Source organism: Gracilinanus agilis, chromosome 3, assembly GCF_016433145.1.
Source record: "Gracilinanus agilis isolate LMUSP501 chromosome 3, AgileGrace, whole genome shotgun sequence".
NCBI lineage: Eukaryota > Metazoa > Chordata > Mammalia > Didelphimorphia > Didelphidae > Gracilinanus > Gracilinanus agilis.
Window position 1 is genome coordinate 514,192,339 of NC_058132.1, and position 13,215 is coordinate 514,205,553.

Genomic DNA, 13,215 nt, shown 5'->3' on the forward strand with positions numbered 1-13,215 from the left:
TCATGCATGTATTATGCATCAGTTTCTTTATAAGAAACTGATGCATAATACATGCATGATTTCACTTACAATCCTCTTTTTCTGTTCTACTTTTCCTATGGAAATATTCATTTTATTTGGGGTTCATTAAGCTCAGAATAAAAACAAATTTTAAACTTCTAGCTCTAAAAGAGTAATGAGTTTGCTTTGAATATAATAACTTTCCTACTACTATAGGAATCAAAGTAACATCTGGAAGGTTACTTTTTGTGGTCATTATAATGAAATTTGTTCATATTTTTAAGTATTGCATAGATTGGATAGTCTATGAGGTCCCTTTTAACTTTGAGGTTCTGTGATAAATGTCACTATAAATGAGGATAAAGGGATAACCAGGAGTCAGTTTGATGTAATTGATAGAATACGGTACTTGGGGTAAGGAAGTCATGAATTCAAATCCACTTTTAGAAAAATGATACTCACCCTACTTTCTCTCTTTAACCCCTTCATGTCCCAGTCCCAGTTACATGCTGCCAGTGTTGAGGTGGAAAGGCTTTTGTTAACCTCTAGTTTCCTCTTTGAATGTATGTTCAGAAATATTTGCAGTTGTCTAAACAAAATAATTTAAAAAGAGAACAGTTTTTAATGGTGGAATCCATTTCATTGACCGTCAAGACTTCTTGATCACTTTAAAAAGTCATTCTGGTATATCTAGATGATTGAATGTCAAAGCCTGACAATGGAATATCTAAACATTTTAGCTTTAGCTATTCTTTCAATATATCACTATATGGAAATGGATTCAGGGTTGGCTACATCAGTACCTGGTTTAAAACCTCACTATGATGCTTTCCATCTATGTGATCCCAAGTCATATAACCTCTTAGTGTCCAAGACAATTCCAAAAGACAAATCCACTAAATTGCAGAGAGTGATCTTATAGAGATAGTCCCCCTCACCCTCTGAAATCATAGATCTTTCCTATATTCTTTTAATGATCTTCATTCAATTCATTAGTTCATCAGCATTTAGCACTACGAATTTAGCCAGAATTGGGCACAGTGCCTGGCACATAGTAGTCGCTTAATAAATGCTAGGTGACTTATTGACTTTAATTCACAGAAACTTGAAAATTTAGCAACAATTATTTTAAAAGATAAAACATCCTAAAGGAAAAGATTACTTAATAAATATTTTCACATGCATAATAATACTTAACATTTTACCTTTGAATTACTGTAAAAGATTCAACCAAATGAACTCCATCTCCATCCTGCTTTTCATCACTAAGACATAAATGCTTCTGGTTGTACAATGAATGTAAATAAGTAAATTGAGAGGCTAAATAGATTTGTTTTCCATTTGTTTATCCTTCCTCCAACCCCTCACATTGTTTCTCCTCCTCCCCTTAAACTGTGTAAAAACTGAATGCAGACTGGAGGTGATAGTGAAAGATGTAATTAAGCCACTGAACTGGAAGATAGGAATTCTAATTTATATCTCCTGACTTGTTTTTGTAATTCTCAGAAACTTGTTTGATCTCTCTCTTATAACTAAATCTCTATTTTTGAAATAAAGATATTTTATCTGTTCTTCCCTTACAGCCAAGGAGGGCAAGTTTGTGAGATCTTGTGAGATTTCACCATTAAGAGGTATTAGAAGTAGAAAAGGGGCTAAAGGGAGCTGCCATAAGGATAGCTGCCATAAACTACTGCAGAAAATATATTAACTTTGATTTCTTTATCTCATCTCAATAACTTGTCATGACCCCTTCTTTATCATCCTTCCTTCTCCTTCATGTTAGTCTTTGAGAAAGAGGGGTCATTCATATCTACACCAACTTGTCTAGCTGTGCCTTGGTTTCATGCGTTTCTATATCTTCTGAGTCTCTTCTCTGATCTTCAGAGTATCTACTTTCTTGCATTCTTTTCCTGCTGCCTCCAAACATAATTCTTAAAAATAGTTAGCATTTATATAAATGGTGACATTTATATAAATGAGATCATATTGGTAAAGTACTTAGCACAGTGCCTGAAACTAGTAAGTGCTTAAAAATTCTTATTTCCTTCTCCAACCCCTTCCTCATATAGTGTTCTAAGGTTTACAAAGCTCTTTACAAATATCTCATTTTAGCCTCATAACAACTCTTGGGAAGTAAAGTGTTATTATGCTCATTCTACAGATGAAGAAACTGAGTTAGGCAAAAGCTAAGTGACTTACAGGGGTCAGATGTTGACAAGTATTTGAGTCTTTGAATTTAGAGACTGACTTCAGGTCCAGACTCTATCCATTTACCTACCACCCAGCAGCCTCAGGTCTTCCTTAACCTTTTAAAAAACAAAACGAATTATTAAACAAAAGGTAGAAGTAGAGACACTTTCCTTTGACTGTGCCTCAAGCTATTGTTCTCCCTCCCCTTCACAGTCAAAGTTGAAGAAACAAAGCTGTCTAGACTTATTACATCAACCTCTCCTTGCTTCTTAGCCTTTGCAACTTGACTTCTGACCGCATTTGACTAAACTGCTATCTCTGAAATGAATAACAATCTTTTAATTTCTAAATTCAATTACTTTTTCTCATGCTTCTTCCCCTGGGCACCTTTTGATATTTATCCTCTACCCCTTCCATTTCTGGACATTATCTTTTCTTGGCTTGTAACATTGATCTACCCTGGTCTCTTGATCCCTGTCTAGTGCCACTTTCTTATTTTTCTTTCCTAGATCATCATTCATTTTCCATCATCTAAGCATGGGTATCTCACAAGGCACTCTCCTGGACCTTCTTTTCTTTTGTCCCTATACTTAGTGTCTTGGTAATTTTCCTTCCCTTCTCTTATGTTCCCTCAAATTCAGTTACCATCTTTATGCAGATAACTTCTAACTCTAGATATCCCAATATTTCTCCTGACCTATAGTTCAAAATCACAAACTGTCTCCTGGATTGCTCATGATGTAAAAGAAAGAATTCCTTATTTTCTTTCCTGCCTCCAAATTTGCCTATTTCTGTTGCAGACACCACAACTAGCCCAGTAATTCAGTTTCACGAATTTGGATTCATACTTGACTCTTCCCTTTCTCAATGCATACATCTTATCTATCATGATTTCTCACTTTTCCATTAAAAAAATCTCTCACATTTTCCCCTTCTCTCTAAAAGTACAGGCTCTATCTGGATATATACCATTTAACATGAAATTTTATGATGACCTACTAAGTGGTCCCCTTGCTTCTAGTCTTCCTCCATAATGCGTCTTCTAGCCATTGCTAAAATAAACCTTCTGATTCACAGATCTGAGTATTTCACTTTATCTAAAAATTTTTTTGGTTTCCTTTTGGAAAAAAAGGATATATTCCTTAGCCAATCTGGTTTCTGTCTACACTTTCAGACTTATTTCATATTAAACTAATTCATACACTCTAAAGTCCAATCCAACTGTCCTATTGGGTATTCCTTGAACTTGATGGAAGAGGGGGTAACAATATTTTTCACTGGGGAAATTAGAACCAAATCATGGGAGCTTGGCCGCTGACATATATACATTAAAAAGGTAAGAATTAAGCCTAAGAGATGAGAAGATGAAAATCTTATGTGTCTTCCATAGCTTTTGTTCTTGTTTTCATTCATTTGTATGCCAAAAGAGAGATGAACTTGTCAGTGAAGTGGAATTCTTAGCTGAACTTGCACATAATTTTTGTTTTATTATTTTGGATGAATCTCCTTGAAAGGAGTTTTAAGCAGCAAAGGATACCCATAAAGGATTAAATTGGAATTGAAAGGAATTTCTCTCTTAAATCAGGTGGTTTTGAAAGCCTCTGAAACTCAAACACATAATTTTTTAAAATTTATTATTTGCATGGGCCACTCTGCCTTTTTTAAAAACAAAACAATAACAACAACAAAATACTTCTTAGTGTAGTGGCATAGCCTCTGGCTGTGAATAAAGAGCTGTCAGCCTACCTTTTTATGGAGAAGAATTTTACTTGGCTATATCCCAAAAGAGATGAAGTCCAGACCTTGGTTGTTGAGACCAGTGAGCAAAATACCAGCAAAGATCAGGGTCAGAATGTCTATCAGAAAACAATAAAGAGTTGTGTGAAGAAGTCAGCCACAAGAAGTCCAGAGCAGCCTTGCAATGGAAGAGTTGTGAATTGTACTGTCTCCTACATGTGCCCCCGAATCAGACGGTCAAATGTGTGTGCTTTCTCTCTCTCTCCCATCTGAGTATGCATATGTCTTCTATATGTTTGCCCTCTCTGTGCATACTCTGGTGACTGCATCTTGTCATATAGTTCTTTACACACATTCCTTGACCACATGTTCCTATTGCATGTGTACCCTCCTTTCCTGTTTCCTTGTTACATATGCCCTCCTGATCTCCTGATTATGGTTTGATTTAACATAGAAAAGTATACTGTGTGTGCAAGAGATCATCTTTTCTTCATAATTTGTCATTCCATTAGATTAAATAACTTTTGTTTCAACCAGTGTATCCTCTATCTGGCTCGTAAAAAGAATATCCATCAGTGGTACTCATTCACAAACTACTTTTTTTAATGGATACTGATTCATTGAATATAACAAATCTTAAGGACTCATATTCAAGAAGAGGTGGCCTACAACCTATATTGGCATTCTTCTTCCTGTCTCCATGCCTTCCAATAGGTGTTGCCTACGCTTAGAATAATTGTTTTTCCCTTTTCTGCCAGCCTGAAATCCTTAAATTCTTTCAGAACTAAAGTCAGTTCCTATTTTCTGTGTGAGGCTTTTCCTCATTGAAATCACAAGTTCAGGTTAAAAAAATTTATCTTTTCCTGAAGCCTGGCAGTTCCTTCAAGAACTTGGAATGGTGCTTAATGAATGTTTGTTGAACTGAATTCAGTTGAACAAGTCAGTGAGGTGGGTAATACAACTATAAATTTTACATATGGAGAAACTGAAATGTTAAAAGGTTAAGTGATTTTTCCCATGGTCACTCAGCTAGTAAATGTCAAAGATATAATTTGAGCTGAGGTCTCTTGCTTCTAAGTTTATCACCTTTCTACTAGAACACACTGCCTGTAAGTTAATGCTTATAAATCATTTTGAGCTTGTCAAGTAGCAGAAATTCATATTTGGAAAATGAATCAATTGTGTGTGGTTATATTGATAGTGCAGTAAAAGTGGTTCCCTTGTTCTTCAAATCTTTAGAAATGCCAATGGCATTGCTTCCCATTATTGCCAAATAAGATAGCAAAACAATACATTGTTTCTTATAATCTTTGCCTTATCAATGATTATTATGAAATACTTGAAGAGTGTAGTGGTTTCTAAATTTTATATAGCATCATTCACTGTTTCTACCTCCAAATTACTGTACCTCCAATACATACTTCATAAAACAATCTATGCATATTGTTTCTTTGCCTTTATTGTATTCAGATAAACTGAGGAATTGATTCCATTTTCATAACAATATAAATCTTAAACTTATTTTTAGATCCCAATTAGTATAATGACTCTTGTGAAGTAGCTGCACATATCCAAATTCACACTATTCAAAATCATAATTATGTAAAATATGACAATTGGTTTCAGCACAATGGAAATAGGTAATTCATATTTATATAATGCAACTACTTGAATGAATTCATCATTCATACGAATCCAGTCCTAACTATACAATTAAACTATGAAATAATATACATGTTTACTCATTCGACTGTTATACAGGCATAAATTTACCAATAGAATAGACCTTTCTAATCATTTAGTCAAATACTGTCAATTTGCAATTGAGAACATTCAAGTTCAGAAAGGTTTTTACTGATAAATGTATTTAAAGAAGTAGGTATAAAGCTAGGAATGAACACAGATTTTCGATTCCAAATTGAGTACTTTTCAATGTACCAGACTGCCACCAAAATTAATAGATGGGTATCCTAAACCATCCAAATCTTTAAGCTTCATTACTAGAGATGAGTGAATACTTTAGGTACTCTCTACCAGGGGTGAGAGAAAGGCATAGGCATGTCCCCCATCCATGTTCCAGTGAAGAAAAGAGCGAGGACTCAGTTATCCAACATCACTGTCAAGCCCATCATAGCTCCCTGTAACTTCAGAAGACTTTTTTTACCTCCAACTCCCAGGCAGATGGAATGCCTCAAGAGGACACGGGATCCCAGACACCCACCTGCCAGGGACCTTCTGAAGCCATGTCTATAGGGATCATCATGAGCCCTAATCATTCATGTATCAAGTAGATAAAAGCATCTTCTTGACACTGGGGTTCCATATTTATATAAGCATATACCTTCCTTCCATAGAGGTTAGGTGGGAGAAGAAGGAAAAATTAGATACTCATTAGATATACCATTTAGAGCCACTAAGGGCCCAGAGGGAAAGTTACTATTGACCCTGTTCATGCCCCTTGACTTCTTGCTCCTTTTATGTCACTTCCATCAGTACTAACTGAAATATATAATTTATGTTAGTCTTATTTTTATTTACTGATTTTAACTTTGTTTTCATTGAAAAAGTAAATGCCTTCATGTAGAAATTGAATTTAAAAACAGCTAAAATGTTGGTTATTGCTTTAGTCAGAGTGACACAAATGCATCCTTTCTCTCCCACTCCACACCCCAGGGCATCATCATTCTTTTCAGAAATCTCTGAATTAAAAAAATACTTCTTTATAGCTCTGAGAAATAAAAAAAAAGTTATAGTGGTCCCCAAGCCACTGGTTTTATTCAAGTTCTCAGAGAGTTCCTGGATATTTTTTTTTGATGTTAACATTTAGGATATAATAAAATTTTAATAGTACTATTTAATGTGTTATAGCTGACTACTTTCAGAGAACATTTAGATGCTAGGAAGAGAATGGGGTTATAATAATGAATATAGCCTGTTTTCATTATTTCCAGAAAGACCTTCTGTGATTAATGGAGTCACATGATATTACAGCAATGGAAGGAGTTAAAGACAAAATTCCAACCAAAGGGCCAGAAGAAAGTAAAAAGGGAGGTCATGAGGGTTACCAGTCTTCTAAAGAGAGAAAGAAGCTGAATAGAAATTAATTTAATATGAGGAAGTCATTAGGAGGGGAAAAATGAGGAGGGCAGAAGGGAAGGAGGTGGCTGAGCTGCTCTGTAGCTGGTTAGCATTCATGTGAGAACAGCAGTAGGAATTATCATGTCACCAACTCTATCCAGAGCCTAAGGAAATGATTCTATGTGTCAATCAGTTGCCCTCTAATCACCCAAATAGAGATGTTACAGACCAGTTCTCAAGATAAATCAAATCCGAAGGTGTTTAATATCTTAAAGGCAAATAAGTACAGGAGCTCAATGTATTATTTTCCCCCACTTAACTTATGCCTTGACACGAGGAATTCTAGACAAGTCATATGAGATGGCTACTATTAACCAGGGTGAAAGGACCTTTTCTGAAGGAGAAGAGATGATCTCACAGAAAAATCACTTGGCATGCTCAGTTTCTCTTCTACATTACACAGTATGCTGCTGTTTACAGAGCAGGTTGACAGACAATAGATGTGCAGAATCTCAGTCCTGCCAGTGCTAGCTTTTCAATCTGACTTTTATGTTCATAAAAGTGGTATCCTCGTTAACAAGAAAAGCAGTAACTAGCCCCCTCCACAATTTAAAAAAAGATGAGAAAAACCTCTGCCACCTCAAGGACAAGTATCTCTCTGTAGAAAAGAATAATTAGGTCACAGCTTGGCAAAGACTCATCTGCAGTGGTTGTATTATTGTTTGTGCCAATTAGAAGACTTAGCTCCTAAAGCAACCAGTCTAATAGAACCTTCCTAGAAAAGGGGAAGATTCAACAAAAAGTACTTAAAGTAGTATTCGCCCCAACCCCCCCCCCCCACTAAGTCTTTTCCTAAAAACAATTTGAGAAACGGGCACATGTAGGTCAAAACTATATAAAAGCTAAATTTTTAGAAATTTAGACTAGATTTTTTTAATCCTTACTTTCTGTCTTAGTAACAACTCTAAAATGGAAAGGCAAGGGCTAGGCAATGGGGATTAAGTAACTATGAAGTATGTGAGGTCAGAATTGAAGCCAAGTCCTCCTGACTCCCAGTCCTGGCACTGTGTCTACTCTGCTATCTAAGGTGTTAACAGAACATTCATAAGCCACAAAGTAGTTCTGGAGCATAGGGCAGGCCTATCAGAGTTTAGTATAAAACTTAAAAGCTGTAACATGTATAGCATGTCCACACTACTTACTACTCACCTCATTTGTGTGAGCCTAACTTCCTTTGTAGCTCACCCTGTTTTAATTGCGTATTTGTTTTCCTCCCATTAGCTCATTTCTCTCTACCTTTGTGGAGGTATGACTTTCTTTTCAAGCCCATCCAGGACTGGCACTATTACCTTTTAGGGGAAAAGAAATGGAGTCTGTCACATATTCTGAATCACTTTTCCAACCCAGCCCAATACGAATGTATGGTCCTGGAGATAATACTCTTTCATTTCTTTTTAAATTTTGCCTTTCAAACTTTTAGCCAGTTTATATTGGTAGAAATCAAATTGAATTTACAAACGTTCAATAATTTAGATCTCTTCTACACTAGACTTCCTCTCGCCATTTCCAAGCTTCCTGCATACATTTCTGTAGGCACCCATTCCATTTCAGTCCTATTTATTACAGTTTCAAACCCAAGAAATCCAGTTCCACTTAAAGAAGCATTAGTTTCAAGGAGACCAAATGCTCTGAAATCAGTTGAGGAAGAGAAAAAAATGAATTCCTCTTCAACATAATCTCTGATTTGGCGATGGAGAGGGCAAAAGCAGGAAGGTCACTTTGAGTAAAATTTATTGAGCCATAAGAATGTATCAAATGTCTTAATCTATAATGAAAAAACACATTGCCAGTGGGATATTATAAACTGAAAACCTTAAATTTGTCAGTATTTTTTGGCTTTAAAGACTGTGTCAAAGACAGCTAAGTGACTCAGTGGATACTCGAGCCTAGAGACAGGACACTTTCTCAGATACTTGCCAGCGTTGTGATCCTGGGCAAGTCACTTAACCCCAATAGCCTAGTCCTGGCTACTCTTCTTCCTTGGAACTGATACATAGTATTGATTAAAAGTCAGAAAGCAAGTATTAAAAATATGTTAGCACTATATCAAATGAATAGAATTAATATTTCAGTCTGTTGCTGGTTATATTGTCCTTTGAGGTGATGGGGGACACTTAGAGAGGCAGAGAATGGAAATAGTTCTTACACCATACTCTCACTTCTCCCCCCCAATTTGAATTAAGTAAATTTGACCAGGTTTTTCTGACATGTTGACAAAACCTTATCATAATGTGGTGTGTAAATGCCTTAACTATATAACAATGAGGTCAGTGAACTAATGGATACTATTATTGTTCATTCTTATTAGATAATATGTTGCAATAAAAAGAATACTGAATACTGCCTTTGATATTAGAATCATGGAACCTGAGCTTGAGCCCTGTATCAGACACTAGTTACCTGTATGAACTTGGGGAAATTACTTCTCTTTAGACATCATTTTCCAGCTTTGCACAATGAGTGGGATAAGATGATCTCTGAGGTCATTCATATCTAGATCATCTTATCATTAATGAGGACAAAGACTGTGTCTATGATTTAATCACTTTTTAAAGGTGGAAACTCTCCTCTTCTGTTGTTGTTGAGTTGGTTCAATTGGTTCAGACTCTTCTTAACCCCATTTGAGGTTTGCTTAGCAAAGATATTGGAGTGGTTTGCCGTTTCCTTCTCCAGCTCACTTTACAGATGAGGAAACTGAAGCAAACAGAGCTAAGTGACTTGCCAAGGGTCCCACAGCTAGTAAATGTCTAAGGCTGGATTAGAAATGAGATATTCCTGATTCCAAGCCAGGTATTGTATCCATTGAGCCACCTAGCTTCCCAATGCATTTTCTCTTAGTCTTAGAGCATTATTTATTGCACTGAGTTTAAGTTTAGGGAGTATCTAGGGTGATGCAGCTAGAATGTTTGACAAAAAGCCTAAATTCGGGGGTTTTTTGCTTCAAAACCAACTCATTATTTATTAAGCCACTCTACCTGTCCCTATGGTTAATACAAATTTTAACATTAACATTTCATTTTATAGAACTACGTAATGTCATTGGAATCAGTCTGAAGGCTCATTGAGTAGCACACTGACTAGTATAATTAGACATTTAAATTGTATTTCTAATTACAAAAGTGAAATCCATTGAGAAACATAGATTGTATCAGAAGTGCAATAACAATTTTTGATGGATTTTCACTTTAAAACATAGATCAGTCTATAACTCTAGAATGATTTTATGACCACACATGACATCTTGGTTCATCTCTCTAGACTCCTGAACTGATGAATATATGGAAAGGAGCGACTATAAGGAAAGGAATGCTGGATTACTCATACCTTACATTCTTTTTCACATCTTTATAGTAATTGTTCAAATTGAGATAAAAAGCCCAGCTAGACTTGCTTATCTTGACAAGTTTGTCTCTTATACTAGTTCCAACACATTTCTTGGATAGCCAAGCCATTTTAAACCATCATTCTCTGGGATAAAGAAATGACAATAATGTAATTTAGATCTGGAAGGAAATATAAAGATGATCTAGCCCCAACCGAGACTTACAGAGACTGACTGACACTAATCTAAATTCATACAGCTAGTTAAAGCAGAACTAGAACCATCAATTAGGCCTCGACTCCTAGATTATCAATTCAGGACTTCATTAGACCAAGCTGAAATGTGTAATAATGATGCTCTATTTATATGTAAGATGAAAGATCAAACTTCTACTGCCAGGGACATTATAAAATCAGCTACCAAATCAAAAACTTAAAAGACTTCTTAAAGAATTCTCTATTTTGAAATATCCTCTGCTTCTGCCCTCCCTTAACACATTACGCCATGCATAGATATTGTCCTTTTAGTATTTATTTGGGTGCTGAAAGGCCATATTTTCTAAATGTCCAGATATGTTTGACATTTTGGCTAGAAAAACAAAAACAAAACAAAACCAGCTCTGATTTAAGGAATCTTATTTTACTGTAAAATTTGCCTTTATAGGGAGGAAGAGTATGTCAGAAACTCACTTTCTTATATGGTAGTATTCTTTTTTTTTTTAAACCCTTATCTTCTCTCTTAGAGTCAATACTAAGAATTGACTCCAAGGCAGAAGACTGGTAAAGGCTAGGCAACTGGGGTTAAGTGACTTGCCCAGAGACACATGAGTAAGAAATATCTGAGGCTAAATTTGAACCCAGAACCTCCCATCTCCAGGCTTAACTTTCTATCCACTGAGCCACCTAGTTACCCCAGTACTATTCATTACAATGGAATTTTACACATAATGATACTATGACATAAAATTTCCTGAAGTATTTATAATAAAAGTCAGAATTTCAGAAATGTCATTCATTATTTTGTAAGAGATTTGTTACCAATGTAAGAGTCTTTCTTTGATAGGTTTGTTATCATACCATTTACTTGTTTGAGTAAAGACAAAAATCAACACAAAGTTTGGAGAAAGAACAAAAAGAAGACAAAGATATAGCTAGCAAAATCATTCCATCTTAATCTTCTCAAATGAGTTATTAATGCCAAAAATGAGAAATAGATGGAAGAAAATGTATAAACACTGATTCAAACAATTTCATGAAGAAGTTTAAAGGCTATAAATCAATTGTCATAACAAGGACATAAAAGAGTTAAAAAAAAACTACTTTAGTCAGCAACCATGTGACATGCTTGCCAAGTAGGGAAATTTGGCAGATCACAGCAGCAATGATTTAAAATATAAATTCATAGGGAAAAGAATTGTAGTAGACCATAAGCCGTATTGTATTATAAACCTGTGAGCATCATTGGAGGGAAAAATGACATAAAGAAAGTGAGGTGAGAGACAGTCATTGTTCAATTGACAAGTATTTATTGTATATACAGCACTGGGCTAAGATACCATTAACCTTTATTAGTTCTATAAAAGGTGAAGTGGCACAGTAAGTAAAGGGTCAGCCTTACAAACAAGAAGATACTCATCTTGTTGTCAACATGGGCAAATCTTTTAACCTCTCAATTCCCCCAGACAACTCTCTAAGACTTTTAGAGTTCAGGATGTGCATAGATGGGAGAGTTTCCTCACATGAATGAAATCACAAGTCTGGACTTACCAAAAATTCTTTGATGACTTGTTTTTTATAAGGAAAATTGTTGTTTATTTTGAATACTATATTAATGTTATAATTAATTTTACTTTTCTTTTTTTAAAACATTTATTAATATTCGTTTTTAACATGGTTACATGATTCATGCTCCTACTTTCCCCCTCACCCCAACCCGGCGCCCCACCCACCTATGGCCGATGCACATTTCCACTGGTTTTATCATGTGTCTTTGATCAAGACCCATTTCCAAATTGTTGATAGTTGCATTGGTGTTGTAGTTTCGAGACTATATCCCCAGTCATGTCCACCCCAACCCATGCGTTCAAGCAGTTGTTTTTCTTATATGTTTCCTCTCCTGCAGTCCTTCCTCTGAATGTGGGTAGTGTTCTTTACCATAAATCCCTCAGAATTGTCCTGTGTCATTGCATTGCTGCTGGTACAGAAGTCCATTGCATTTGATTTTACCACAGTATATCAGTCTCTGTGTACAATGTTCTTCTGGCTCTGCTCCTTTCGCTCTGCATCAATTCCTGGAGGTCTTTCCAGTTCACATGGAACTCCTCCAGTTTATTATTCCTTTGAGCCCAATAGTATTCCATCACCAGCATATACCACAATTTGTTCAGTCATTCCCCAATTGAAGGGCATACCCTCCTTTTCCAGTTTTTTGCCACCACAAAAAGCTTTGATGACTTTTTTATTCTATAGCTCTATTATCTCATATCGTATTCACTATTTTCATTGTTTTTTGTTGGTCAGTCCTTTTGGTCCTATCTGACTCTTCATGTGATCACATTTGAGGTTCTTTTGGAAAGATACAGTTTTTCCATATGTGGTTTTTCCATTTCCTTCTCCAGATCATTTTTTAAAAGCTCATACCTTCTGTCTAAGATCAATACTATCAGTTTCAAGACAGAAGAGAGGTAGGACTAGACAACTGAAATTAAGCAATTTGCCTAGGTTAGCACAGCTAGGAAATGTCTGAGGACATATTTGAACACAGCACTTCCCATCTCAAGGTCTGGCTCTCAATTGATTGAGTCACTTAGCTTCCCCTCCAGTTCATTT